Genomic DNA, 7,478 nt, shown 5'->3' with positions numbered 1-7,478 from the left:
TTCCTTAGACTAAGGAGGGAGGCAAAAGAAAAACGTGTAGTTGGTGCTGAAGAAGAGGAGGAACACTTTGAGGAATACTTTGAACCTAACATGGAAGAAAACATGGAAAATCATCATGAAGAAGAGACTCATAACCATGGCAGAGGAGGTGGAGCAAATCATGCTGGGGAGGATAGAAGAGTTTTGGGCTCTTACATCAATCCAAACCCAGGCAATTGTGGAAGTAGCATCCAAAAGCCAACAATCCATGCCAACAACTTTGAACTTAAACCACAGCTTATCACCCATGTCCAGAACAACTGTTCGTTTGGAGGAGGTGTTCAAGAAGACCCCAATCAACATTTGACCACCTTCCGGAGAATATGTGACAAAGTGAAATCTAATGGTGTTCATCCTGACGCCTATAGACTGCTCCTATTTCCTATCTCACTCAGTGACAAGGCAGCCAAGTGGCTGGAATCTTTCCCAAGGGAGAGCTTGACAACTTGGGAGGATGTGGTGAACAAATTCTTTGCAAGATTTTACCCTCCTCAACGAATCAATAGGCTGAGATTTAAGGTTCAAACTTTCAGGCAACAAGATGGTGAGACTCTGTATGAAGCATGGGAGAGGTTCAAGGACTTAACAAGGAGGTGTCCACCTGACATGTTCAACGAATGGGTCCAGCTGCACATTTTCTATGAAGGGCTCTCTTATAAGTCAAAGAAGGCCGTGGACCATTCATCTGGAGGATCCTTGAACAAGAAGAAGACCATTGAGGAAGCCATAGATGTTATTGAAACAGTAGCAGAAAATGACTACTTCTATGCTTCCGAAAGAGGAAACACAAGAGGAGTGATGGAGCTAAACAATGTAGATGCTCTGTTGGCCCAAAACAAGCTCATTACCCAGCAGCTGGCTGACCTCACCAAGAAGATGGAGAGGAACCAAGTAGCAGCAATCTCATATTCATCAACAATCCAAGAAAGAGTGAATGAAGAAGCAAAGGGGAGTCAGGAGCAAGCCAACTACATTGGGAATTCACCAAGGAAAAACTATGATCCATACTCCAAGACTTACAACCCTGGATGGAGAAATCACCCAAACTTTGGGTGGGGAAGTGAGCAAGATCAAAACCAAGACCAAAGACGTTACAACTCCAACAACAATGCAGCTCACCAGCAATTCACCCAGAGGACATCTCAACACCCCCACAACAACACGCCTCCATGATGACAAGTCATCCTAGCCTATTTTAGCTAGTCTTTTTCTTTTGTTTTCATTAGAATTATGCACTTTCTTGAGCTACAAGCAAGCTAATTGAGTAGATTTTCATGTTTCCCTTGATTGAACCAACCATATATGAATTCATGCCATTTCATGAGGTTTTATGCTATATTTGTTGCATATTATGAGAGAATGAATATCTCATTATTTTGAGCATAGCTTTGATGAGTTTGGTTGATTAATGATAGGTGAAGAAAGCTTGGAGGAAGGTTGAAGCAAGAAGGAATGGCTAGGAGTGAAGAGAGGACAATGGAAAAAGTGAAATTGAACCAGGAAGCAAGAAGCTGGACCTAAAGTTAGCATCAAACTTTTGCACAAACTTTTGGTTGAAAAGTTAGCCCCAACGTTAGCCCCCTAACTTGGAGGCTAACGTTGGAACCTGAAAATTCTCCCCTGGGCTCCAAAAGTTTGCGCCAACGTTAGCCCCCTAACTTTGAGGCTAACGTTGGCACATGAATTTCTCCCCTGGGCACCAAAAGTTTGCGCCAACGTTAGCCCCCTAACTTTGAGGCTAACGTTGGCACATGAATTTCTCCCCTGGGCACCAACGTTTGCGCCAACGTTAGACCCCTAACTTGGAGGCTAACGTTGGCACATGAATATTCAAGGAAGAGGAGCAAAAGTTAGCCCCAACGTTAGCCCCCTAACTTGGAGGCTAAGGTTGGAACTTGAGAATTTCTCCCCTGGGCACCAATGTTTGCGCCAACGTTAGACCCCTAACTTGGAGGCTAACGTTGGCACATGAATTACAATGGGGAAGGAGCAAAAAAAAAAAAGTTTGCGCCAATGTTAGCCCCCTAACTTGGTGGCTAACGTTGGCGCCACTAGCACACAAGGCATTGCCAACGTTAGGGTCAAAGTTAGACCCCTAACGTTGGCACCAACGTTCATACCAGCAAATTGTGCTGGCTGCTATGAAAAGTTGGAGCCAAAGTTAGACCAAACTTTTGGTCCAACTTTTGCTAACCTCAAAACCGGTTCAATTGGTTCACTTCGATTCTTCTCCAAACTTCAAGAGCAATCAACCAAGGCCTCTTTCAACCCAATTCCACCAAGAGCAAAGGCCCAACTCAAGGCTTGAAGATCATTGGAAGAAAGTGTATAAATAGGATAGAATTCAAGTTCTTCGGGGAGCTTTTCTTTTGGAATTTTCATAATAGTTTTCGGAGAGCTTTTGAACTTTAATTTCTTTGTTTTCATTGCTTTCAAATTCATTTTACACTTGCCTTGGATCTTGGATTGGAGAATTGAAGAAATTCTGTTTCAATCTCAATCTTGGATCTTTCTGTTCTTTACTGTTAATTGAATTTCATTTCCGGTTAAATGCTCCTCATCTATTCTCTTTGCAATTTACATTCTCCTTGCAATTGTTCTTGTTGGATCTAGGAAGGCATTGAGATCTAGACTTGGTTTTCTAGTCTCTGGGTCCTGAGATCTACATTTCCCATTTCATTTCTTTGTTTACTGCTTTCTATGTTCATTTACTTTTCTGCTTCATATCCGGTTCAATCCCAAATACCTTTTACTCTTCTGTTTAATGCAATTCAACTTTTCCTTGTTTAAATTCTGCAAATCCATCCCCTAATTCCCTTTACAATTCCAGTTGTTTACATTTCTTGCACTTTAAGATTCCGTAATTTACATTTCTTGCACTTTAAGTTTCTGCTATTTAATTTCTTGTCCTTTACGTTTCAGCAATTTATTTCTTGTTCTCTTTACTTCAATGCAATTTAATTCTGCAAGTCACAAAACCATCAACCAAATCTTGATTCGCTTGACTAAATCAACCACTAAGCTAAAATTGCTCAATCCTTCAATCCCTGTGGGATCGACCTCACTCCCGTGAGTTTTTATTACTTGATACGACCCGGTACACTTGCCGGTTAGATTTGTGTGTTTTGGGAGAGATTTAATTTTCCTCCAAAATATCTCATCAAGTTTTTGGCGCCGTTGCCAGGGATTGATTAGATTGACAATGATTAAGTGAGGTGGTGATCTAGATCAAGCATTTTTTCTTTAATTTTGATTAACCCACTAACTGTTTGATTTTTTGCTTAAACTAACTAACCCTTCAACCTGGCAGTAAATTGAAGTGTCACTGGTTTTGTGCATTTCTCATGTTCTGCTTGTATGTCAGGTACAAGAAGAACCATACCCAATTTTCATGAACAAGACGAAAGAACTCTCAGGAGGTTAAGAAGAGCTGAAAGAGGGAAAAATATTGTTGGAGAAGAGGAATCAGATGAAGAATTCCAAGAGATGGAGGAACATTTAACCAATCCACCAGGTGGAGAAGATAACAACAATGGCAACCCACCCCAGAGGAGAGTTTTGGCTTCCTATACCTTTGCAAATCCTAGACATTGTGGGAGCAGCATCTTAGCTCCAAATGTCAATGCTAACAATTTTGAACTCAAGCCACAACTCATCACTTTGGTTCAGAACAATTGCTCTTTTGGTGGAGGACCACTTGAGGACCTGCACCAATATTTATCCACTTTCTTGAGGATATGCAACACTGTCAAAACTAATGGAGTGCCCCCTGACAGTTACAAACTGATGTTGTTCCCATTTTCTCTCAGGGACAAGGCCACTCAATGGTTGGAATCGTTTCCAAGGGACAGCATTAACAACTGGGATGATTTGGTAACCAAATTTCTTGCCAAATTTTATCCACCTCAGAGGATTATAAGGTTAAAGGCTGAGGTACAAACATTTACACAAATGGAGGCCGAGCCCATCTATGAGGCATGGGAGAGGTACAAGGCTCTGATCAGGAAATGTCCCCCTGATATGTTTAATGAGTGGGAGAAGCTTCAAAACTTCTATGACGGCTTGACACTGAAATCCCAGGAAGCTTTGGATCATTCAGCTGGAGGTTCCTTGCAACTCATGAAAACTGCAGAAGAAGCTCAAGAACTCATTGATATGGTGTCCAACAACCAATATTTCTTTGCTCATCAAAGAGGCCGCCAACCATCACAAAGGAGAGGAGTAATGGAGCTAGAAGGAGTGGATTCAATCCTAGCTCAAAACAAGATGATGCAGCAGCAAATTCAGCAACAATTTGAGCAAATGGCCAAGAGAATTGATAGTCTCCAAGTTGCAGCAGTCAACACTAGCCAATCATCAACCACATGGGGACAGAGTGAAGAAACTCAAGAAGAACAACAACAATAGCAAGTACAGTATATGCACAACTAAGGACCAAATGAAGTGTATGGTGATACATACAATCCATCCTGGAAGAACCACCCAAACCTCAGATGGGGAGATAACCATGCCCAAAACCAACAACCATGGCAGAGGAACTCAAACCAACACAACCCAAGAAGCAACCAAAATCACAACCAGCAGCAGACTAACCAAAACCCCTACAGAAAACCTCAAAACAACTACCCCAACATCAACCAATACCAATGTAATAACCAACCAACCAACCAAAATGCCTACCATCCACCACCCATATCTCATAACCCACCTCAAGTATCACCTGAAGCCCAAAGAATCACTCACTTGGAGGCCATGATAGACAAAATGCTGAAACACCAGGAAATGGTAGCCAAGAATCAGGAAGCCTCCCTGAAGAGCCTAGAGAGACAGATGGGGCAACACTTCAAGCAAGTATCTGTTGAGAGACCTTCAAACTCACTGCCTAGTGACACAATTCCAAATCCCAAGGAAGAATGCAAGGCGATACAATTAAGGAGTGGGAGAACATTGATAAGCAACAATGACACTACAAGGAAGCAAGCAGAGAACACCAAAGAACCAACCGAGGATGAGAATCAAACAAAGGTAGATGAGGCTAATAAGCAAGTTGTGATGCCAAACAAAGGCACTGAGAACCTTAAAGAGAAAGATAACCAGCCACATAGCTCAAAGGAAGTAGCTCAGGGACAGCAGCAAATAGGAAAAAGCATCACACCTCCACTGCCATATCCCCAGAGGTTCAACAAAGAGGTTAAAGACCAGCATTTTCACAAATTCCTTGAGATTTTTAAGAAGCTGGAAATCAATATTCCCTTAGCTGAAGCACTTGAGCAAATGCCTCTATATTCCAAATTTCTGAAGGATCTCATCAACAAGAAAAGAAGCTGAGATGAGAAAGAAACCATAATGATTACTGAGGAATGCAGGGCCTTGATTCAAAAGGGGCTTCCTCCCAAGCTTGAGGACCCAGGGAGCTTCCTGTTACCTTGCACCATTGGGGAATTGACCATCACTAAAGCAATGTGCGATCTCGGAGCAAGTATTAACTTAATACCATCCTCCTTGGTGAAAAAGCTGAATATAGAGGAGGTCAAACCAGTACAAATGTCTTTGGAGCTGGTAGAGAAGTCAGTGGTATACCCCAGGGGTGTAATTGAAAATCTTTTGGTCAAGGTGGACAGTTTTATTTACCCTGCTGATTTTGTGGTTCTAGAATCAAACAATGATGATGGTGACTCTGTTATACTGGGAAGGCCATTCTTGGCCACTGCTAGAGCTATCATAGACGTAGAGGAAGGGGAATTAACTCTCAGGATGCATGACCAGAGCATCACTCTGAAGGTGTTGCCAGAGGCACAATTTAGCAAGGAAAAGAAAGACTATATGAAAAATGACCAGGAAAGTCACAACAACATCCCAATGCTAAGGATTGTGCAGACTGATGAAAAAGCCCAAGAGGAGGTTAGAGTATTAGCCACTAAAAAGAGAGGTCCCCAAGGAAAGCCTATGGCCAGAAAAGAAAGATCAACAAAAGGAAAGATGAAACGCAGAAACAAAGCAAAAAGGGGCTGGAAGAATAGAAAGATTCCAACAGAGGGGCTTTCCAAAGGTGACAAAGTGCAACTGATATATCAACAGCTAGGGGCAAATCAACAAACCGAGGATTACTACACTGTCAGCAACATACTATCATTAGAGCATGCTGAAATAGAACACCAGAAAACAAAGAAGAGGATCACGGTCAGAGGAGACAAATTGAGGCCCTACAAGCACCAACCACCATAAAAGAAGTCTCAATGTCAAGCTAGTGACAATAAAAGAGTGCTCCATGGGAGGCAACCCATGCTTTAAGATTCATGTCATTTTAAATTCAATAAGTTATGATCATTTGAGCATGAATTCGTTTCTCTTTTCATGAACATGTCCATTGACTGCATGCACTGTTATGAAACATATACTAAGTTTAGTGTGCCTCCAAGCACACTAAACCAATGTACAAAGAATTTCGTTTCACATGCTTTAAATATTTTGATAGAGCATATGGCCGAACACTAAGTTTGGTGTCCACATAGCTTCATGAAAATTTGGAACTCATGCATCAATAATCATACATTTGTTATTTTCCAAAACCTTATAAATAGAAAAATTCGTATTCAGTGATGAAGGCATTAATTGTGATGTACCCTTTGACAAGAAACAAGTTTGGTGTTCATCAAACCTTGATGCACCGATTCAAGGATACAATTAATCCTTCATGAAAAAAAAAAAAAAGAAAAAGAAAGTGTAATGGAAACAATTCTTATGAACATGTAACATTTGAACTTCACTAGTTGGAGGAAGAGACTCATTTCTTTATACATTACCAAACATTAAGTTTGGTGTCCTCCAAAGAGAGTGTCACGGTTCAAATGAGACAAGAATTGATGGTTCACAAAGTTTTAATAAAAAGCACACCCTTGCTACGGTTGGATAAGACTCATGTATGTTGTCTTGTTGTGGTGACTAGGAGGTCAAAGAATCTTCAAAGAAAAAGACAAGACAAAGGAAAGCATAGCATAAGGACAAAATCCCATCACATGCTTCAAGAAAGAAATCTGCCACTCCTTGAGAATGATCACGGCAAAGGCAAGGGAAGGAGCAAATTTTGTCTTCATTCATCCATACATGCACACCTTTGATCCCCATAGTGTCTAATTGCATCCTAGCCCTTCATTGCTCATTTAAAAGCATACCACCTTAAGCCATGGACATGACCGAATCACTTCTCAACATAACAAGCTTTGTGCAACCTTTCTCTTACTTTAAACTCCAACCACTTAAACTTCTCTTCTTAATTTCTTGTCATAGCAAGTCCGGTCCTAATCTCTTTCTCCTCCAAACACACATCAAACTCTCCAACATTCTTCACACTCCCTCTCAACCAACCAAATGATCATGGCATCCTCCTCAAGAACCAAACGACGAAAAGGAAAAGATCCAATAGTGGGAGAAGAAACACA

General features: G+C 41.3%; 1 non-coding gene across 1 annotated transcript; it reads right to left on the bottom strand.

Moving 5' to 3' along the window:
• Positions 1–543: 543 nt before the first annotated feature.
• On the bottom strand, positions 544–647 carry LOC148567576 (small nucleolar RNA R71). Its single transcript, XR_015881568.1, has one exon. It is a non-coding gene; the product is annotated as a small nucleolar RNA R71 (small nucleolar RNA).
• Positions 648–7,478: the final 6,831 nt, after the last annotated feature.

Source organism: Arachis ipaensis, chromosome B4 (assembly GCF_059453495.1).
Source record: "Arachis ipaensis isolate K30076 ecotype BB chromosome B4, ASM5945349v1, whole genome shotgun sequence".
Lineage (NCBI taxonomy): Eukaryota > Viridiplantae > Streptophyta > Magnoliopsida > Fabales > Fabaceae > Arachis > Arachis ipaensis.
The sequence above is the reverse complement of the archived record's forward strand: the minus strand, read 5'-3'. Positions and strand labels throughout refer to the sequence as shown.